Source organism: Anolis carolinensis, chromosome 3 (genome assembly GCF_035594765.1).
Source record: "Anolis carolinensis isolate JA03-04 chromosome 3, rAnoCar3.1.pri, whole genome shotgun sequence".
Taxonomy (NCBI): Eukaryota; Metazoa; Chordata; class Lepidosauria; order Squamata; family Dactyloidae; genus Anolis; species Anolis carolinensis.
In genome coordinates, this window is record NC_085843.1 from 237,569,577 (window position 1) to 237,593,978 (window position 24,402).

At 41.1% G+C, this 24,402-nt stretch overlaps 1 protein-coding gene across 1 annotated transcript in view; it reads left to right on the forward strand.

The window, feature by feature from the left end:
* Positions 1–747: 747 nt before the first annotated feature.
* ngef (neuronal guanine nucleotide exchange factor) overlaps positions 748–24,402 on the forward strand; it is a 93,085-nt gene continuing 69,430 nt past the window's right edge. Inside the window, exon 1 of the mRNA XM_062976412.1 lies at positions 748–923. The gene's annotated coding sequence lies outside the window, so the exon portion shown is untranslated. The remainder of the gene's footprint in view (positions 924–24,402) is intronic.

Genomic DNA, 24,402 nt, shown 5'->3' on the forward strand with positions numbered 1-24,402 from the left:
AATCCAGAACAGAATATAATGACAGCATACTGAACAATGAAGCACTCATTTGGAATATTGTATTCAGGTTGTGTTGTCGCCTCTTACGAAAGAAGCATTGGTAGCTCCTAAATAAATGGATCAGATTTGACAGAAAGCATAATAATAGGACAATAATTTTAAAATCCTACCTAGGTGCTCAACATCCTCCTAATCACTCTGCAGATAGAAAATAAAAATGGCCAAACTCAAAGGAAATTGTTTCATTTAGGTGACTTGTGGTATTGGTGACATGGTTTATGACGGCTAAGATCTTGAGCTGGAAATCTTTATCCTGTCAGCACCAATGTTCACATAATGAATTTTTAACATTAGTTTTAAAAAGGGATAAGAAAAGGAACTGTAATGACTCACATTGTGCTTAAAAACCCAACAGAGGAGCAGTCACATTGCATTTACATTCAGCAGTTTTGTACATATATTTGCCCCAACATAAACTACTTTCCTCTTTGACTCCATCCTTTTGCAGTTGTCACATGTCAACACAAAGGTTTCAGATCCTCACCCAGACATTTATTCAACGTGTGTTTGGCTTGCCTAAGCCTTTCGGCTAAACCCTCAAGCAGCACAAATGACACTTGGCATTGTGTTTGCATTAACTTATCAGAATAAAAGAGACCTGTTGCTTTAAATCATGTTTGCAGTGACTCTGGAAACTAAGTAAACAGTGGCTTGGTAAAACCTTGCTTTTGAACACACAGAGGTTGGTGACAGAGGGTGCCGGGCTGAAGGTTGCTGATATTCCCAGCAAGGATTTCCCCAACCCAGGCCTCCAAACGTCACTGTAAAGCTCCCTAAATCACTATAAAGAATGGAGAGAAATTGCAACTATACCTGAAGCCTGATGGTAAAAGACCCAGAAAAATCTAAACATACGGCAACAGGTGAGTTTTGAAAGACCTCTACTTTGAGGAGAAAGGATTCATGGTTGGTGGAGCACAGGACTTAAAAGGATGCATATATCGGCAATTTACAAACAAGATAGGTTCTGTAGATTTGTTTCTAAGTTGAATTTGTTTGTAAGTTAGGACAGGTGCATATTTTAAGTATAACACCAGCCAAATCTGTATATATTAGCTTTGGATTGAAAAGATAAGCTGTTTTGCTGTTTGTGCCCCATTTTAGATGATTTCACCTCACTTTCAGTCCCTATGATACCATAATTGGATTTTGAAAAATTTCCTTGTTGAGGAAACAAGGATTGGTGAAAAAGCTTCAGTGGAGACATCTTTTCCCTATGATAACTTTTTAGGAGTGAATTTCCCTTCCGAGGGGTAGATTTATCTCACTTCCCGTTGTTTCACCCCCATTCTTAACTATGAGTCATTTGTACGTTAGATGTTTGTAACTTGCGGACTGCCTGTACATCTGGAAGCTCTGACAGAGCATGCAGCAAGGTAAACAAGACTGGTGCATCTTGGCAAAGAAAGTCACAGGGAGATATTTGGGCAGTTGGAATATTACATAATTAAAGTCAGTTATGATGTGGAGGGAAAGCTGTTAGAGGCAAAGATGAAGTAGTTTGGCCACATAATGAGAAGACAGGAAAGCTTGGAGATGAGAATGATGCTGGGGAAAATGGGAGGAAAAAGGAAGAGGGGCTGACCAAGGGCAAGATGGATAGATATTATCCGTGAAGTGACTGGCTTGACCTTGAAGGAGATGTGGGTGGCCACGGCCGACAGGGAGCTCTGGTGTGGGCTGGTCCATGAGGTCACAAAGAGTCGGAAATGATTGAACGAATAAACAACCACAATGACCTGAGGTGGTGGGGGATAACATTGGCAAAGGTATGCCAATCGAGTTTTCATTGCAATTCAATACATAATGTTGATCTGCTATTTTGAAGCTGTTTATATAACATCCAGGGGTGCATCCAGATGGATTGAAAAACTCCAGATCTTATTCCTGTTCTTTCCGATTACACTGTGTTAAAAGAAACCAACCTGAGAAGCTGGCATAAGAACTATCTCATCATACTAGGAATTAACAGCAAATGTTTTGGCTAAACAATATATATATGGATTTACAAAATAAAGTCAGAAAGAACAGGAACAAAATCTGGGACTTACCAGCCTTTTCAGTCAGTCCTGAAATGACGTGGGACAAATTTTTCTGAATTAACATTCTGAACACTAATCCACCAAACCATAGTAATTTGCAAAGGCCGAATAAGCAACAAGTGTTCTTGGGAGTTCTTTGTGTGCTGCCAGAAATTAGGCCTTTGTCGTGAAATCGCCTTAACTCATTCACAGTATTTTCAGGGGTTCTAGACAACATCGTATTACATTATAACCTTCCTATATTTTCACGTTGCTTTGGAGTGTGTTCCACCACATAAGAGCCAATAAAGCAGAAAAGACTGGCTTGTAGTTCTAGGAGTCCTCTTTCTGGAAGCATGTCCAGATAATCTCACATTAACATGAGAATCCATGTTTGTATTTTTGTTTTCCCCCAATTGGTTGATATCAAATATGTTAGCCTGGCAACTGTTCAAAGACTGTTTAAAAATGAAAATACTGATCTGAAAAAGAAAGAAAGAGGACAGAAGAAAAGTAGTTGTTCCTAAGTACTAGGAATAAAGAAAAGGGACACTAGAAGAAACAGTATGAAGTGCATCAGGACTATGAGAATTTATTTTTACGCACAATACCATGAAGTAGATGGAATTGTAATTTTTTCTTTTCTTTTTTCTTTTCTCTCTCTTCCTATCTGTTCTTTCTATTGTTTTTATTTCATATCTATGGAAAATATCATATATATATATATATATATATATATATATATATATATATATATATACATATACATACATACATACATACACACACACACACACACACACACACACATGAGAATCCATGGAGCCACACAGAATGAGCTATAGAATTCCTGCCTATTTTTTTATCATCTGAGAAGCGAATTGAGAATATACTGAAAGCCTACGATGACACATATAGCAAGTCGCTTTGGTGTGAGAGAATTGGCCGTCTACAGAGACGTTGCCCAGGGGATGCCTGGATGTGTTACCTTCCTGAGAGAGGCTTATCTCATGTCCCCACATGGGAAGCTGGGGCTGACAGATAGGAGCTCACCCATTTCACGGATTCGAACTGCTGACCTTCAGGTCTTCAGGTCAGCAGTTCAGCCAAGACAAGGGTTTAACCCATTGTGCCACTGTGGCCCCCTTCCTGCCTAAACGTAACACTCACTTCTTTGTATATTGAATTATGTTCTCCATTCTACTTTCCTAGCAACCATTCAAGGCAGTTTATCATCAACATAAAACTGATTTAAATATTATTAATTATCATTGCAGTGATTTTGTGTGGATGTGACATATATGGAAGGACATGTATATAAATAAATTTAGATTAAATGCCTGGACAGAATGACACAGTGGTACACAGAGAACACATTGTTCTGACAATTCTATGAGTAATAGGGATTTTTCAGTACACGCCCAATAATATTCACATACCTGAATAACCAAAAGCCACACCTTTAAAAGAGATCTGTTTGAATAGTTTTAATTTTTGAAAAGATCTTAATGCTTAAAGTAAACCCAATTGACCACATTCTCTTAAACCAAGGCATGAGGATCACGTGGTCCTCTAACTGCAACTCCCAACATTCTTCCCACTGCCGGCTTTGCTGGCTAAATGTTGTTGTTTGATAACATCTGGAGGGCCCCACAATTCCTACCCCATCTCAAACTACTGCCCATAAAGCCACATCAACTCCCCCTTTGGAGATTTGCCCAAATTCATGGCTGAATGCATCCCAAAAAAAGTTTTAGTAGGGATTTGTTTGGACTAGCTTTTAGTAGACGGTTATGCCATCAAGCAGAAAGTATAATTACAGTGGTCTCTCAGTTTCCAGCCCTCCCCCAATGCTAAAATCTATGCATCCTTATGATATACAATGTGCATGATGTATAATCTATTTATCTATACACATAATGAAAGTGAAAATCTGTATGTGTGTATGTGGCACACGTGTCTGCTCACACAGACAGCCTTCACAAACAGGCTATAGTTCCCATTGCTGAGGAGCAACCAAATCATTCTCTCCCAGGACATTTTAAGTTACAGTGAGCACATCCCAGTGTTCCTTTCCCTGTCCATTTGCATGACTTCGCCCACTGCTTCTCCTTTAACCCTTTCCTACCCTTTCCTATGGCACACACCAAACAAAGGAATTGATCAGCAACTGAATATATTAGGGAGGTTTAGGGAGAATTCACCATGAGTTATAGGAGTTGTAGGGACTGGGATATATAGTTCACCTGCAATCTAAGAGCACTCTGACCCCACCAAAGATGGACCTGGAACTAACTTTACACACAAATTCAACATGGCCAACTGGGAATACAGGTGGACTTTGAAGGTGATTGACCTTTATCTCTGGGGGTTATAGTTCACCTGTATTTCATGAGCCCTCTGAACCCACCAATGATGGATCTGGACCAGACTTGGCACACAGACCCAACACTGCCAACTTTGCTTACTGGTGGACTTTGGGGTGATTGACCTTGGCATTAGAGAGTTATAGCTCACTCGTATTCAGAGAACACTGAACCCAGCACATGACAGATCTCAACCAAACTTGGCACACAGACCCAACATGGCCAACTGTGAATACTGGAAGGGTTTGAGGAGGATTGAAATAAGGATAGCCATATGCATTTTCTAATGGGAGCATTCATAAAAAACAAAAGCAAAGACTTTTGAGTTCTTTTCTAAGACATAGGGTAACATATGACCAAACTGCTATTACCTAACACCCAAAAACAAACAAGACCTTTTAAAAATAACCCGGGCACCTCTGGGTATCCAAGCTAGTAACAAAATAAAATGGTGCTTCTTATATAGAATAACATAATCAAGGTTTGCTTATTAGATTTTTGGTGTAAATATTTTCAAGCTATGTGATTGAATCTGTGGATGCAGCTCTGTGGTTGCAGAGGGTTGATTGTATTCAAGAATGTGTATCTTGAGTACATTTCTTCTTATTGAGAAAATCCTGATTTCTCTCAAACCATTTCCAGGTCCATCTTTGATGGGGCTCAGAGTGCTCTTAGATTGCAGGTGATTTCTCCATTACTTTTTCATTCGTGTCATTTTTTTTCTGAGATGTTTCTATAGTATGTCTACTCTACATATTTAGCAAGGAACATCGAATTCCTTCCTGAGAATTCCAGTCCAAAACTATGGTCCCCCAAATGTTTTAAGTTTCAGTGTCCAGATGGTCTGGCCAGCATGGCCATTGGTGAGGAATTCTGAGCTGAGAATGGTAAAATGTATGGAGGACCAACATTTCAGAAGCATGGCTCTAATCCACTCCTTTGAATTAGTATAGGTGTTAGTATTCATCCTTTACCCTTCCTCACAGAGGACCTTGGAAACTATCATTCATGGGATTATGCTCTGCCAAAGGAGTCAGAAAAATCTCACTAGCACCTCTTCTTCCTACTTGGAATCAAAAATACAGTAATAAAATATTAATAATGAATGTAATGACTTTTTCTGATGCCCAAAATCTGCTGCCTGAAAAACTACCTGCTTTTGAGTCATTGCAAGACTGCTCTTGCTAAAAATGAAGTTATCACAAAGGCCTCTCACTACAGCATGAGCAAACCTCTGCTTGAGCATCTCTGGTCATCTGAGGTGATGTTAAAGCTAAAGTTAGAAGTGAAATAACTGAGTCCAGGGTGCCACCCACTATTTGGATGCTCTACCAGTCAAGGCCAGTTTGACTTATTGTTTGTGTACTGCCATGATTTGCAAATCTCTGGCAAGCATTTACTGCTTACCCTTCTATCTTCAGGTTTGTCTACATGGGCCAAAAATCTCATACTCACTGCCAATGGACTCTTGGTAACCCTCACAACACAAAGCAGCTCCTAGTAAATATCCTACAATTTTTTTTCTATTCTTGGACTTTGCTCTACTTTAGGCAAAGCAGTGGGATGCCCTGGAGTTTGCTTGAAGGGGCTTTGAGATAATCTGGACAGCTGGAATGGACAGTTCAGATGCTCAATGCCATCTTAATGCATGGGCACGGTGGGCAGTTGCCCAAGGGCTCCATGAGCATAGGAGCCCCATGCTAATCTATATAGTTTGTGGCAGCCACAAAAACAGTTTCTGGAGTGTAACAACTAATTTCAAAGTAAATACCACACAATTAAACAGGAAATAATATTTTCAAACCAGGAATAGAAAATTTGTTACATAGTGTTATTTACAAGTCATCTTTTTAATCCTTTCATCAAATTAGCATGATCTTTGAATATTGATGTGGGTGGTTGGGAAATTAATGTTAAATTCAGCGTAGGCTCCCAGACTGCTGTTGAAAATAACACTATGTAACAAATCCTCTGTTCCTGGTTTGAAAGTATTATTTCCTGTTTAATTGTGTGGTACTTACTTTGAAAGTAGTTGTTACAATCTAGAAACTTTGTTTTTATGGCTGCCACAAACTATGTTGAATTGGTTGAGAGTCGAGATATTAATTGAAACACTATAGCAAAATGTGCTGCAAGATATCCTGCAAAAACAAGGTTTTTGCAGTTTAATGAGCTTTCCCCATGTTTTTATGATAAAAGCAATGAGGAAATGACATTTATAACCCAGGAACAAAAAATGTTACATAATGTAATATGTCAGTATAATGTACCAATTAAACTTTTGTTTTTCAAGGGTCATGGTATATTGCATCCATTTCCATTTATATTCACTCAACTTTGCTGTACAGAATGCTTTTTTAATGTAAAAACATTGATTTCATTGGTGATACTAATAAATATAAGTTTGTTTTATAGATAATTAACATTTTTTATTTCTGTGAGTGGTTGTGTAGGCAGGGCCCAATACATCACTTTGCCCAGGAACCTATACTGCTATTAAGGTGGCCCTTTCACCACTATCCCTTGCTGAATAGTGTAGGGGAAGGGGTTGGATCATGTGTGGCTTGCTGCCACCATTGCTCCTAGTTGGCCACAGAGCTCTATCCAAGTGCCTGGCCACCATGGTCACCTTGTGGGTCGCTCATGTGACCAGGAAGATGGAGGTGAAAATGACCCCTATGGTAGCATCCCATGGTACCGTCAACAGAGGTGACTGCATGGATCAGATGCATGGATCCCTAGTCTATCTGATCCCTAATCCTTCTAAAATGCAGACATGTGCTTTTCATTTTAAGAACAGACAAGCATCTCAAGTTCTGAGGATTACCTGGGAAGGAATCCCACTGGAGCATTGCAGTACACCAAAATACTTAGGAGTTACTCTGGACCATGCTCTGACTTACACTGCTTCAACATCAAGCAAAACATGGGTGCTAGAAATAATGTCATACGAAAACTGACTGGCACAACCTGGAGATCACAACCAGACACAGTGAAGACACCTGCTCTTGCGCTTTGCTACTCTGCTGCTGAATATGCATGCCCAGTGGGGAATACAACTCACCATGTTAAAATAGTGGATATGGATCTTAATGAGACATGTTGCATTATCACAGGATGTCTACCCCTCCACCGCTGGAGAAATTATCCTATTTAGCTGGTATTGCACCACCTGACATCCATTGGGAAGTAGCAGACTGTAATGAAAGCACCAAGGCATTGACATATCCGGCCCATCCCGTTTGAGTACCAGCCAGCAAGCCAATGCCTTAAATCAAGAAATAGCTTCCTAAGATCTACAGAGATACTCGCAGGAACACCTCAGCAAGCGAAAGTCCAAAAGTGGCAGGCTAAAACCCAGAGCCTCAATCAGTGGCTGATACCGGTTGAGAAACTCTCTCCTGGACACACAAAAGACTGGGCGACTTGGAAGGTGCTGAACAGACTGCACTCTGGCACAACAAGATGCAGAGCCAATCTTAAGAAATGGAGCCACAAAGTTCACTACATGCAAATGTGGAGAAGAGCAAACCACAGACCACTTATTTCAATGCAGTCTGAGCCCTGTAGCATGCACAATGGAGGATCTTCTTACAGTGATACCAGAGGCACTCCAAGTGTCCAGCTTCTGGTCAAAGGAAATTTAATTAAATGCCGAATTTTTAACTTTGTTTGTGGTTTTCTCTATACATTATAACTGTATTGTCAATTCGCTTCTGACATGATAAATAAATAGGTGCTTGGATGGGGCTTCATGGCCAGCTAGGAGTAACAGTGGCTAGTTACATATAGGTTACATAGAGTAGCTCACAGCCCAGCTGGACCAATGCAGTTGCAGCCATGGATTCATCATGTATGTGCTTGCTGACCTGTTCAGTGTAGATGAGCCCTTCGTCCTATTCCTTTTTGGTAATTAGCTTGATTTCTTTCTTGTCTGTTGTTATTTGAGCAGGAGAGGAAAGAGGATTATAAATCATGTTACAAATAAAATTCCTCAGACTGTTCCTTGTGTTTTGTAACCACAATCTCATGCCATTAAAATGACTCAGGGACGTCTGTTCTTTCAACTCCTCACACTCCTGTGACCTTTGTCACAAAGACAATATGATTATTCATAGGGATTGCACTGGCTACTTCTGGCTTCTAGCCGCTTCTGATAGATATGCTTCTGGAGTCAGTTTTCAAGAAGTGTTCAAATACGTTCGGAGAGGAAGGGAAGAGGAAACCAAAAAGAAGATTGTAATGCAAGGATTCTTCAGGTCAAATACTATTATCACAGCAATTATTTGAGCACAATTCAAAGTGCTGGCTTTAGCCTATAAAGCCCTAAACGGTTCCGGCCCACTCTATCTGTCTGAACATATCTCCCTCTATGAACCACCATGGAGTTTAAGGTCATCTGGGGAGGCCCTCCTCTCGATCCCAGGTAAATAAATAAGGTAAATAAATAAATAAATATTAGTATTACTACTAATACTAATACTAATAATGTATTGTTATTGATCATTAAAAACAATCCTTTTGCAAACACACATAAACAAAACAACAACAAGATTGCCTGAGAAGTAGGACCCTTATAGATAGAGCAGGAGAGATGGAAACCAAAAGGCAGTGATGAAATGAAGAAAAGAGAGAAAGACAGGCTGCAAACTAATCTTATGCCCACTATATTGAGAATAAATCCCAGTTCTGGACTCAATGTGCTAAAGGCACTAAATTCTATCTGGTCTTGAAAGCTAAGCAAAATCAGCACTGGTTAATACTTGAATGGAAGCCCACCGATTTAATACCAGGTGATCCAGGCTTTATTTCAGAGGAAGCAGTAAAACCACCTCTGAGCATTACTTGAAATTCATAGGGTTGCCATAGGTTGACACATGACATTCATACACATACATAACCAATGAGTTCATTTCTGAGTATGGGGTTGTATTTGTAACAGCTCTCAAAAAGGTGTCCAGCTGGGAAATGTATACAGATTATGATCCCATGTCTTAATCCTCAAGATTTCATTCCTTTTCATATTTCAAAATAGAATCAGAGGTGTTTTTCAGAGGAACTCTACTGTAGACTAAAAATAGTCTGTCACCGCTCCAAGAAATGTCAGTGAAAATAGAAAGGAGGGGCTCTTTTTGTCACGCAATGGCAATACAGATTTTGTCATTCAGTGTGAAGATCATCAAAATTATGCAGTTTACCATTCCATTAGTGGGTGATGTTTCCATCAGACTAATCCTCTGCCAGAATGGAACAATAGGCTGGCAACGGATCACATAGCCAGAAATGTTTGTCCAGTGATACTTGTGCATAAACCAACAGTCTATGTAGATATACAGAGATGTATATCTATAAACAGAAACTGCATGTGGGTTGAATGTAAGACATTGAACACCCTTACTGATACAGCGAACACTAGCTGTATCTAGCCAGTTGATAAATGTGTGCAAAATGGATTTAAATTAGTAGCACCTTCCCAACAGTTTAAGAAAGGAACCCTCTCTCCCCTCCCCTAAGAAGTGGACAGAAAAATCAGCTCCACTAGGATCTGGGTGGGGTACATGGGACTTCACAGAGATGCCTGCAGCCCTGGCATACATCAACACCTTTGGGTTGCACTAGAAATAATATAGGACATTTTCCAAGATAAATCCTTGGGTTTTGCTGATTGTTGTCACACATTACACCCGTTTGTGCTGTTTGTAGCAATTTCTTGGACTGGCACTAGGGTTCCTACAAAGATTCTTTGATGGCCAACCATGGAGGAAAGAAGACCAAAAACAAAAATTGAGCTGAATGAGAGCCACTTTATTGGACCGATATCCTATTGAGGTTATTTGGAGCTGAAAGAGATGGGTGTGGGTGGTGTGGGGGTGATGTGGGTCCAACTGTGATCAGTTCCTATCCTGAGAAAGGATATCATAAGGAAGAGGAAGCAGGCTTGTTTTCCGCTGCCCTGCAGACTTGCACTTGGAGCAATGGATTCAAATGACAGGAAAGGAGCATTGGGAAGAATTTTCTGACTGTAAGAGCTGTTCAGCAATGGAACTCTCTGCCTTGGAGTGTGGTGGAAGTTTCTTCCTTAGATGGATGGCCATCTGTTGGGGGTACTTTGATTGTGTTTGAGGCTGTTAGGAATTGTGGAAGTTGAAGTCCAAAACAGCTGGAGGGCCTAAGTTTGCCCATGCCTGCTTTATCTATCTGCCCTTGTCTCCCTTGGTGGGGCTTTTATATGCTTTGAGAATAACTGCAGGACACTCTAGTAAGTCAAGTTGAAAAAACCCTGAGAGATATTGCTTAGAATGGTACAAGCCGGCAACAGAGGCAATGAAATTTTGGACTTGTGAAACAATATGAGTTGGTTGGTCCTAGTGAAGGGGACACAAAATAAGTGTAAGGGGAAGAGGGGGTAAGGTATAATCTATATTGATATATATATCTATATCATATCTATATATCTACATATCTACATCTACATCTACATCTACATCCATAATAAAAGTGAAAACCTGTATGTGTGTATGTGGCACCGGTGTCCACTCACACAGACAGCCTCCGGCCTCCACAAACAGGCTACACTTCCCACTTTGGAGAAACCAGCAAGTCACTCCTTTGCACTAACATTACGGTTACAATGTGTTGTCGAAGGCTTTCATGGCCAGGATCACAGGGTTGTTGTGTGTCTTTCGGGCTGTGTGGCCATGTTCCAGAAGCATTCTCTCCTGACGTTTCGCCCACATCTATGGCAGGCATCCTCACACTGAATGACCTCACAACCTCTGAGGATGCCTGCCATAGATGTGGGCGAAACGTCAGGAGAGAATGCTTCTGGAACATGGCCACACAGCCCGAAAGACACACAACAACCCCATTACGGTTACAGCGAGCACCATGAACATGCAAACCAGCCCCTGCCAATGTCCTTCCCAAACACTACAGCCCACCACCCAATGAATGCTTTCATTTGGGGACCATTTCATCCTACATTTTGCTTTTTCTTCCACCACAGGCAGGCATCCCAGGGTTCTCCATTTCTGTGGAATTTGCATGGCCCCACCTACTGCCCTTTTCTTTCAAATCTGTCTGCATAACAAACAGAGCAGAACTGAGCTGCAACTACATTTACTGGAAGAGTTTGGGGGATTGACGCCACATGGCGGAAGTTGTAGTTCACCCCGCACCAAGTCAGAGCACTGTGACCCCGACTGGGAATGTAGAGGAGTTATAGTTCACCTACACCCAGAACACTATGAACCCAAACAATGATGGGTCTGGACCACACTTGCCATGCATACCTGATATGCCCAGATATGCTTGGGGGGTTTGGAGGGGAATTACCCTGCACATTTGGAAGTCGTAGCTACTGCGATTTATAGTTCACCTGCAATGAATGAGCATTCCGAACCCCACCGATGATATACCAGGAACAAACTTGGCACACAGAGCCCCCATAACCAATAGAACATATTGGACAAGTTTGGGGAAAAGGGAGTTATAGTTCACCTACATCCAGAGAAACAGTGACCCCCACCAACAATGGACCAGGACCAGACTTCGCACAGAGAATCCTCATGACCAACTGAACATACTGCAGGGGTTTTTCGGAATGGGCCTTTATTTTGGAAGTTGTAGTTCACCTGCACCCAAAGACCACTGAACCCAGCCAATGACGGATCTGGACCAAACTTGGCACACAGACTGAACATTGCCTGCTGTGGATACTGACAGATGTTTTGGGGCAATTATCCCAGGACTCTGGGAGTTGTAGTCATTCACCCCCATCCAGAGAATACTTCACCCAGGCGATGACCAGCCAACCACAGATCTGGACCACACTTGGTATACAGGCCCCAAAATGGCCAACTTTTCATACAGGCTGGGTTTGGGGAGGATTGACCCACGATTCTGGGAATTGTAGTTCACCCACTCCAAACAGAATACATAACATTGAAAGACACATAATACCATTCTCAAATGACCCGGGCACCGCCGGGTCCCCAAGCTAGTCCATAATAAAAGTGAAAAACTGTATGTGTGTATGTGGCACAGGTGTCTGCTCACACAGACAGCCTCCAGCTTCCACGACCAGGCTATAGTTCCCAGTGCTGAGGAGCCAGTGTTGTCGACCGCACTTTGGGGGATCGGGCCCTTTAGGAGAGACCCGACCCGGTCCTGAGGGAACGGACCTTGGCGAAGCCAAAAGGAGAATATAAGCCGCAATACAACCTGAAGCCTGAAATGAAGAAGGTCCGCCAAAGATGAAGGAAAATCCGCCAAGGAGTTTTTATTGAGCAATTCAGCTGAAAAGGACGCTAATAGCGATCATTCAATCTACTAGCGTAACATATGTTTCAAATAAAGCCATATTTATACAATGTTTCGGTCTGACAGCCCTTTGAATTTCCCGCCCCGCTTCCCCGCCCATCTGATCGTGGATAGGCTGGGAGGTTGAACGAGGCGGGCTTTCGTTTCCCGCCTTGCTCTGCTGGCCCAATGGGGAGCCGCTTTTTGTCCCCCCTCGGGCCAATCAGAGAGGAGGAGGCGGGAGCTATTGAAACAATGAGGTGACAGGACAGGAAATATCAGATTAATTCTGGCCCAGCCGATTTCTAAAGGAATTAATGGCACCCATCAAGGATGTCCGGGGTCCTGTCACGTTCACAAGTCTTTAGATATGTCTTGGGGGTGTCAGACGGGAAGTGAAGAAGGGTGGTGATGAGCCGTCATTGACGGGCTCCCCAGGAGGTGCCCTGGCCTGGGATATGACAATGTTTGCCTTGGGGGCGAGTTACCTTCAGGAATCTGGTGACTCAAACCCTATATTGTCCATGCGATCGGAATGAGATTGGATTAAACTGTGGCAGATTATCCTTTTGTTTTTGGGAAGGGAGGTCTGGGTCATGGGGCTAAGGTTCACGTTGGGGTCATAATATTTCCCATTTGATTTCATGATTTGACAATTATATGGGATAGAACGAAAAATAAAATAAAGTTGGAACATAAACCCTGCTGGGAAGAATACATATTTTCCGGGGATCCCAAAGAGTACAAATACATATAGGCAGGTAGATAGATTTCAAGGAAATAAAGGAGAATCCATAAAGGTGGGTGACATTGCATAAAGGGGAATCATGAATGATATAAACAATAGAAAACATTTGATACAACATCTGGGGAGAAGTGGAGTTCTGGCAGCATGATTTTACAATTCATGAAGTTGTTATCTCTTGCCTCAGAATGCAGGGATAATCCACAGTAAACTCCAGTAAAAAGTCTCAATCACCTTCTACTATAAATATATGGAATATAGAACATAAAGTCTTGATTTTTGAACTATCTTTTACAAAGTCCTGGAGGGGAGGTCACCTCGATCACACCAGCAAGTCACTCCTGTCCACTGACATTGGTTTTGCAGGGAATTGGCCTGGACATTTGGGAGTAGTAGATACTGGGATGTATAGTTCACCTGCAATGGAACTCCACCGATGATGGACCAGGACCAAACTTGGCACACAGAGCCCCTATAACCACTAGAACATATTGGACAAATTTGGGGAAAAGGGAGTTATAGTTCACCTACATCCAGAGAAACAGTGACCCCCACCGACAATGGACCAGGACCAGACTTCGCACAGAGAATCCTCATGACCAACTGAACATACTGCAGGGGTTTTTCGGAATGGGCCTTTATTTTGGAAGTTGTAGTTCACCTGCACCCAAAGACCACTGAACCCAGCCAATGACGGATCTGGACCAAACTTGGCACACAGACTGAACATTGCCTGCTGTGGATACTGACAGATGTTTTGGGGCAATTATCCCAGGACTCTGGGAGTTGTAGTCATTCACCCCCATCCAGAGAATACTTCACCCAGGCGATGACCAGCCAACCACAGATCTGGACCACACTTGGTATACAGGCCCCAAAATGGCCAACTTTTCATACAGGCTGGGTTTGGGGAGGATTGACCCACGATTCTGGGAATTGTAGTTCACCCACTCCAAACAGAATACATAACATTGAAAGACACATAATACCATTCTCAAATGACCCGGGCACCGCCGGGTCCCCAAGCTAGTCCATAATAAAAGTGAAAAACTGTATGTGTGTATGTGGCACAGGTGTCTGCTCACACAGACAGCCTCCAGCTTCCACGACCAGGCTATAGTTCCCAGTGCTGAGGAGCCAGCAAGTCACTCCTGTCCACTGACATTGGTTTTGCAGGGAATTGGCCTGGACATTTGGGAGTAGTAGATACTGGGATGTATAGTTCACCTGCAATGGAACTCCACCGATGATGGACCAGGACCAAACTTGGCACACAGAGCCCCTATAACCACTAGAACATATTGGACAAATTTGGGGAAAAGGGAGTTCACCTGCATCCAGAGAAACAGTGACCCCCACCAACAATGGACCAGGACAACACTTCGCAGGGGTTTGTGGGAATGGGCCTTGATTTTGGGGGTTGTAGTTCACCTGCATCCAAAGAGCACTGAACCCAGCCAATGACGGATCTGGACCACACTTGCCACACAGACTCAACATAGCCTGCTGTGGATATTGACAGATGTTTTGGAAAAATTGCCCTGGGAATCCGGGAGTTGTAGTAGTTCACCCCCATCCAGCGATGACCAGCCAATGACAGATCTGGACCACACTTGGTACACAGACCCAAAACAGCCAACTTTGAATACTGGCAGGGTTTGGGGAGGATTGGCCCACGATTCTGGGAGTTGTAGTTCACCCACTACAAACTGAGAATACCTAACAATCAAAGACAAATAATGCCTTTTTCAAATAACCCGGGCATTGTCGGCTTCCCAAGCTAGTAATAATATTAAATAAAACATGTATAAGTAGATAAAAGGTGTATAGTAGAGAGATATGTAGTAAAGTTGTAATGGAAAAGTTAAAAACTGATCAGAAATATGCTTAAAGTTGTTTTTGATTTTTACTTTTTTTATTGTCGGATTGTTTACAATACGACATATTCCTTTGTCTAAGATATTATAAAAAGAGGAAAGAATGTATACTTATACATTTTGATTGATAAATTATATTTTTAACAAAATAGAATGGATCTTGGACATAAGCTGTGATGTGAGCTCATATTGTATGTGTGCGCGCCTTCCAACATTTGGCCCAGTGCAAACTTTACATTCACCATAATATGTTTGTCAAAGGTGTGAGACTGAGCCTTAGTAAATTTGGATTTCTGTTTATCACATAACAAGGAAACAATGGATAACACCAAAGCGAGCATTCCTGATAATTAATCTCGCCTTGTTTAAAAATCAGCAGACACCAAAGGATGATCTCAGGATTCTGAGATGCAGGTGAAGGAGAAGGTTAAAACTGCCTCTCAATCAAGTTTCTTCAGTTTAATTCCCTTAAGTGCTGAGGAGACACTTTGCTGAGAAAAGAACCTTCAGTCTTTGCTTATATACTGGCTTAAGGAATATGAATAAAATAAGGGTCGGTGATAGTTTAATTAGTTTTGAAATCTTACCATGGAAGTGAAAGGGGCTTCCTATTTTCAGTCGATTTTCAATATTCTGAAGGCTGACTTTTCCTACATGTCAGCAATGAGTACTTAATAGCCCCAAAGGAGAAATCTTTTCCTAAGATAGAGCTTTTAGTGCTTCTCCTCAATGGGACCCAAGAGACAAGGCACAGATTTGTGCAGGATGTGAATGATGATTGGAGGATCTAAGAGATATTTATTTGATTAACTCTTTATTCTTGCAAGTACACGTTATAACTCGAGGTATTTGTTTGAATAACACAACAAATCCATAACAAGCAAGTATACCAGCAATATACTAATACATACACTGCAAGTACGACCTCACATTAAATATACGTATGAGAATTATATCCTCTCATTTCACCCATATGTTCTATAGGAGAACCCAAATATTAGGAGGGGAACTTCTAAATAAAGATTTAAAATACACTACATATTCTGTTGGAAATAGCAACCTCCCAAGTCTTTCACTATTTATTAATAGTTAATACAGTAGAGTCTCACTTATCCAACACTCACTTATCCAACATTCTGGATTATCCAACGCATTTTGTAGTCAATATTTTCAATACATCGTGATATTTTGGTGCTAAATTCGTAAATATAGTAATTACTACATAGCATTACTACGTATTGAACTACCTTTTCTGTTAAATTTGTTGTATAACATGATGTTTTGGTGCTTAATTTGTAAAATCATAACCTAATTTGATGTTTAATAGGCTTTTCCTTAATCCCTCCTTATTATCCAACATATTCGTTTATCCAACGTTCTGCCGGCCTGTTTATGTTGGATAAGTGAGACTCTACTGTATATATATTTGCTAACCTGTATTCGATATGTATGTTGATTTGCCAGTTTGACTGTACCTCCTTGGTGTGGGAGGGGTTATAGACTGAGCATGTTCAGACTCAGGACTCCATTTTATATTCAGTCTACTTACCACCTCATTGGAGGTGGAAGTCTGTTTTACACCTTAGTGGGGGTGGATGTGTGATTATGGACTTCAATGTGTTAAGTTTGCATCACACCTCAGTGGAGGTGGATGCATGTTGCTGTTTTGGACTTCAGCAGAGAAGCACGACAATTAAAGCTTTATATAATATTTCTGACCACCAAATTCCTCCCCCACACACACACAAGATTGAATTTGAGTATTATGGCACCTAAATACCCCAAAGACACCAGATTCTATCAATTCTTGCAAAGGAAACAGGGTCTCCAACAGACAAGAGTTCTTTCTCCCACCCTGGACCTTACACAGATATATAAACCTCCCTTGCTTAGGTTTCCAATATACCTCACAACCTCTGAGGATGCCTGCCATAGATATGGCTGAAACATCAGGAGAGAATGCTTCTGGAACATGGCCATGCAGCTCGGAAAATGCACAACAACCCAGAAAAAGGGTTAGTCCTGGTTAGTACTTGAATGGGAAACTGCCTATCCAAGTACTAACCAGGGGCTATATTTCCCAAGAAAAAACTGGCAAAAACACCTCTGAATATTCCTTGCCTAAGAAAACCCCATCTAAATGTTGCGGAAAGGGAGATTACTAATTCCTTCCATGGATTCCCCTTAGAACCCAAGATGTACTTTCCTAAATGTATTAATAATGTTTATCACAAGTGAAGCTCTGTTGCACTTTAAGCAGTACTGAATCTATCTCTGAATGCAGCCACAACCCAGGGTTTCTCACATTTTCCACCTAACTAGGGCTTTCCTCTGGGTTTTTCCCCCCAACTTGTTAGGAAAGTTATTCTTAGCCATTTGGTACTTGACTAATGGTTGAAATGAGGGCTGATTCAAGTGGAGACCTACTTTCATTGAACTAAAAATCTCCAGCCTAGACACATTCTTCACATTTTTCACATTCTCCATCGGTTCCTTTAGTTCAGCATTACATTGCAAATAATATCTGGCCCTATTATTCTGCTGGTCCAGATAACAAAGCAAAATGGCATGGCTCTTCTAGAATTGAACAAAGAGCAGCGGACGGATTGTATTGCTACCATCGGATCTAGCCCAAATTTATGTAGTCACAATGCAAGAGGGGAAAGTGGCCTTAACATTGTTGTACTGTGAGAGATTTGCTGAATTTTTATCTTAATTTTTAAGAGGTTAATATGTGCAGTCCAGAATAAAAGATAGCAACTAAACAACCAGGCTAGAATTCTCTTTTTAATAAAAGAAGCAATATAAATACATACATGGTGAGAAATCATGCTACAGGAAAGGATAGCTTTCTTTTTTTTCCATCTGCCAAATATAAAATCTTTTTGCGCATTTACAATGTATTAGTTTAGAAGATAATGCTTAGTTTTGATAGCAAAATAATAAACTAAAAATTAAGTTGTAAATGACCAAGACCATTCATAGGAGGCACTGCTACATCACAATATCTAAGGACTTTATCACACAAGGCTGGGGAATTGCAATGAGAACAGGTTTAAAAGGTAGGCTTTGGGGAGATTTTGTTTGTTGGGTGGTTGGAACCACAGCAATGCAAAATTATGTTGTAATGTTGCAAGTATCATTAAGACTTTCATAATTCACCAACAGGATCCCTCCCATTGTTTTTTAAAAAAATCATCATTCTAGAAATATAGTGAGAAATTGTTTCGCAGCCATGAAAACATGGACCTTAGCCAAAAAATATCATAGATGCTCATGCATGCCTGGTATCTGAATTAAAATAGTATTCTGAAGGGGAGGAGAGTGACGAGTTATATTTGATGACGGCAGATTCATGTCCTTGAATACAAATAATTGACAAATATTAGTGAAGTTTGTGTCTGTGAAAGAGAAGGAGGCCGACAGAGAGACAAGAGGCAGAGAGGAAAAAGAGAAAAAGAGAAATATTAAAACCTTCTTTTTCACATTCTGTTTTCCCCTTCATACATACTTCTTCCAACCTCTCTTCTCTGAATGAAACCCAGAACTGAAAATAGTTCTGGCATCTGAGTGGGAAACAACTTCCTGCAGGATCTGGATGGGTAGAAAGCAGTGGAACCTGGAAATTGTATCCTTTTGGAGTCCAGCTTCCAGAATCCCTTAGCCAGTATGACCAAATCTATTTGGCAGCAATCCCTATTCAGAAGCAGAGCTTAGAAGCATTACTTTTCGGCATTCCATGTTCCAGAACCCTTTAGCTACATAGCTGGAAGTCTCTGAGAGCTACAATCCAAAGAAGTAACGTTTCCAAGTTTTGACGAGCACTGTATGCAATTCTACCCCAAGGATTTCACAGACGAAGTCCCACGGAGCCCATCATATGACGCAGACAGACGTCCAGCTGTCATCCGTGGTGTTTCGTCAGTGAACTGTGTCACGATGCCAGAGCTCTGCTGGTATGGAGGCAGAGGTGGACCAAAATAAACACCCAGCTTGTGTCAAACTGTTTAATTAAAGCATCACTTACTGTCTGCCTGTTTTCAAAGTCCCAATGTAAAACATATAGATAGCTCTCAGCCACAGAATAAAAACAAAACTGATAGCAAATGCCGATGCAGGTACAAGAAGACACCGTAGTCAAAAAAAGGTCCAGTCCAATAGTCAAATGTTGACAGTTCAATGAGCAAAGTCCAAGGATCAAGAGTCTGTACCGTAGTGAATGGCCAGTCCAGAGGTTCCAGATTCCAAGGTTTCAAGAGTTCAGGAGACAGGTCAGGATACTAAAAATCCAGAAACCTGGGGGGAAAACCAGCACCATCCACAGTCAAAGTAGGACAAATACTTTCCCCCCAAAGATCATTCTCCTACTTGCAGATTACTCAGCCCTGTAGCACTAAGATTTACATTAACCCCTTCCTGTCACGCCCAAGGCAACGGAGCACTAAGAACCGACACACGGAGGCCAAAAACTATCTAATATCTTTATTAAGGAAATATATAAGAATAATAAAAACAAGTAAGAAATGTAGTCCAGTAAGAGACCTTTCTGGGAAGGTCAAATAGAGTCCAAAATTATATTGTCCAATATTTTATATTAGAGTCCAAAGTTATAATTCCAAACCGAAACACACTCTATTTACAAGCAATAGAGTGGGGAAACGTCCAAAGATCTTTTCAAAGTAGGTCCACGGCAAGAACTGGAAACAAGGCTCGATACTAGGAACAAGGTCCAAGGCTGGAAGCAAGGCAAGGTAGTTCTTGAATACTTGGCTAGGCAAGGCAAAGCGAGGCAAGGGAACTGGAGTTACGGACTTTGCGAAGTCCGCACTTGGCTGGAAACACGAAACCACTCATGAAGCTGATCTGTTGACTCCGCACGGAACCCTCCGTGTCAGGCACTTTTAACTAAGTCCCATTTCCCTGCAAAGCAGGTGTCCAGAGCTTCCTTTCCCAAGGGAAAGGGAAGCGAAACACATCTCCCTCCAGATGCGTTCCTCCCTAGAATTTCCCAGGGGAACATAGCTAATTAACGTCTTGTTTAGCTGCTAATCTCAAGCTTCTCCGAAACTGCTCTTTTTCACCCCGACTCGCAGCATAGGACTGTTTCCTAGCAAAAGGAGGGGAGGCAGTGGGAAAGACCTGCTCAAGGTCTTCCTTAATGGGCTCTTGGGTAGAATAATCAACAACAGGCATCTGGAAAAATTCCGTCTCTTGCTGAGCCGGCAAAAAACCCATGTTTTCGTCATCATCAACCACGATGGCGCTGGGATCAGAACTCCAAGGCCCATGAGACATCACACTTCCATCACCAACTGCTAGGCCTGACATCTCCAACCACCATCAACTGCGGGACATGATACATGACAAACTGTGCCAGAAATATGGAGAGAAAAGGGGTAAGTGAAGCTGGGGAGAAATTGTCTTCTGAGCTCCTGATGAGCCTAGAAACAGGAGAAAGCACTGAAAAACACATGGGATGGGATCTGTCAGATTCGCCTGTGTTGAATCGTTTCAGTGACATGGAAGAATGGACATTCTTAAGAGCGATGCCTTGGGTTTCCTTTACATAATGTGATTGAGGGGAAAGTATCCCCAAAGTGATGTCTGCCTTAAGAATAGTGCCTTGGGATGGTTGAGGCAGGAGGAGCTGATCCTGTGTGATGGGGGTATGTAAATTCTCAGTCTGCAAAGAAGACGATTCTACCCGTTTTCCCCAATTCCGTCTGATGAAATCCTAAGAAATCTAGTACTTCTTTTAAATTATAGTTTGACATTCCTTCTGACTCTGTCCTGCTGTTCTTCTAGAAGTAATCACCTTTATAGCTGGGTAATTGCTAATGAATCATCTGCACAATTTGAGCACTATTTGCTTCCTAGATGGAAAGCAAAAGGTCTCGTCTGAAATCACATCATTCATTTCAAATCTCTTTAGGCTTTATATAGTGACATCTATGCCAACGCAATTACTTAATCAATCATGCAACTGTGCATTGTTTACTATGAGGACATCTGTAAGCTGTCAAGTCCATTTTTAACAAGATGAAACCTATCACAAGTTGACTGGTGCCATGGTGACTCATTCTCTTAATGCTCTAGAAGGTGTCATCAAGCCAACAACTAACTATTCCCTGAAATTTTCAAATTGTGAGTTGAAACTGGAGGTGGTAGGTCATGATACCAACAAAAGGAACATTCAAAAGACCAACCACTGCACTGAAACATTACACATGCAATGATTCCAACAATTCTCATATCCCCCCTTAAATGCAAAGCAAACCTGAATCTTTCACATACAGTGCTTTCCTTTATCCCTGGCCTCTTACACCTACATTTAATTGTTAGTCTCATCTAGAAAAGACTAGTTGTGACATGCTAAGTCAACATTTTTACAAATTACACTGTTTTAATTAGTTTAGCTGGGATTACATATCAAATTTAGGCCCAAGTGTTTTGCATGCAATGGAAACCATGTTAATTACTATTATAAAATTCCAGAATGTAATTAGTTTAATGAAAATCAGTCACGATTAGAAAAACACTGGGTTGCTGTGAATTTTCCGGGTTGTGTGGCCATGTTCCAGAAAAGCATTACTAGCACAGACACTCAGTTCAGACAGACCTTGGCTAACAAAGCCTGACTGCCAATTATTAATGCAACAAGTTCTTGATATAAAGACACATAAAGAAACCCTGTAGCAGCTTTGAAGCTGCAAAACATACCATTTCTGGCAAATGCCTTGCAAATGCTGATTTATTTTAAGTAAATATTTGATTTTTATACCTATTTTATGTACCTATATACCTGGGGTCACATAAAGATTTATCAGGTGGAAAGAGATTGTAAGTGATAACAGTTTAAGAAGCCCTGGGACCTCATCATACAAAGTTGTTCAATGTGGGCAACAGTGGGGGGATTAACCAGGCAAAGTGAAGAATCTGGCGGGTAGTGGAGGAATCTGTTTTTCAATGCCCAAAATATATATCTACTCTTCCATAAAACAATTAGATTTATGTCATGCACTCAAGAGACAAAAATGAAGTAGGCTTTGGTAAAATAACATATTTGGTTTACTCAATATAACACAGGTACATAGCTTATCTGTCCAGTTTCAGATATGTTTGAGATAATCCCTGTGTAGATGGCACAGGACATCTTCCTTACAATCAACAGCAGGCAAGTGCTGGTTTTAGCAGTCGAAAGTCTAAGAAGAATCCAAGATGGAGTCTGAGGTCTGAGCAGTCTCAGATCAGATCATGTGGTCTGCAGACTTTTCTACAATCTTTCTGGAAACATAGAGCAAAAAAAGCTGCATACCAGAACATACATACAAAACAGTAAGCAAACAGAATCATAGATTAACAAATTACTAGAGAGGAAGAAGGTTGTAATTTCCAACAAATTTCCCCCCACGCTTGCCCCATTGTACGCATCGAGAACATGGGAAGCTTCCTATGTTCTCATTGCTTCCTTGTACAACACTTTCAGCATAGTTCGAGGACAGAACCCTGCCCAAAGCAGCTCTACATCATTTGATGGGATCCATCGGGCTCTGTCCCCAAACTATACTAAAAGCATTGTACCATGGGTAAATTTGCCCATGTGATGAAGTCATAGGTCAAAATATAGTTAGATGAAACCACAGATGTGTTTGAAATGTGCCATTCTATACCCAAAGAAGGTGTAAGTGTAAAATATAGTTGCAAATAATGGATAGCTTTTAGGATATGGTAAATCTTAATTATTATCTAGGCAATGTAAATGTATAAAAGGAATAAAAGTTATAGAATGATTGCACCTAAATATTTGTTGATGTTTTAGTACAATTTTGTTGTATTTCATTTTGAATAAAGATGCTTTTTAAAGTTTGAGGTTGCAGAAACATGTGTGGTTCTTATTAATAAGTTAATATGTAGCTGTTCCTTATTGCTATGGCAACTTTTACAATGCATTTGATGAGTAGATTATTGCTGCTGAGGATATTATGAGTATTTATTCATTGAGGAATGTAAGCTTGCAGAAAGCAGAAGCGGAGTGATTATTTTAGTCTTGGTCCTTTTTTTCTAAGAGGTGTGGATCAGGACAGACCCATTTTTATCTACATATTGTAAATTATTGGTCCTTGGGAGGGAAAAAATCTTCATGGTCCCGCAATCGAAGATCTGTAGCTTGTCTTCCAGCATAAAAAAGCCCTGCAAACCTTTGCTAACTTTTAGAACAATGAAATAGGAAATGGAAATACAATAAATGTCTTATTCTTCATATCAAGGCAGGGGATAAAATTTCTGGAATTTGAAAACCATCAGCTGCTGTATACACATTCCTTGTACAGGGATTCTAATTTGAATAGACCAGTGGTGCAGCGGGTTAAACCGCTAAGCTGCTAAACTTGCTGACCAAAAGGTTGGTGGTTCGAATCCGGGGAGCAGGGTGAGCTCCTGCTATTTGCCCCAGCCTCTATCCAATCTAGCAGTTCAAAAACATGCAAATCTGGGTAGACCAATAGGTACTGCTTCAGTGGGAAGGTAACGACCCTCCATGCAGTCATGCTGGCCACATGACCTTGGAGGTGTCTACAGACAACGCCGGCTCTTTGGCTTAGAAATTGATATAAGCACCAACTCCCAGAGTCAGACATGTCTAGACTTAATGTCAGGGGGAAACCTTTACCTTTACTTAGTTTAGTGGATAATCTTGGGTTCAAAGAGCTAGGCCTCACCCATACTGCCGTATAATCAAGTTTCAATGCAGTATAGACGGTATAAGACAGTTCAATGCAGTTATAAACTGCATTGCAAGATAGGTGGGACCTTAGTGAATCATATTAATCATAAAACCTCGTGGCTGGTATCCATTTATTTGCCCAAACTAATGTGGAGCCATTTGATCCATTGTTGAAGGATGAGTCAACATATAGGTAAAATCCCTTGAACCCTTGGGTCAACTCTAATCAGGAAAAACAACAGTATTGAGGCCAGTGTGTGCTACATATCAGCTTTTTACTGATGTGATTGTCTTATGTACACTAGCATGT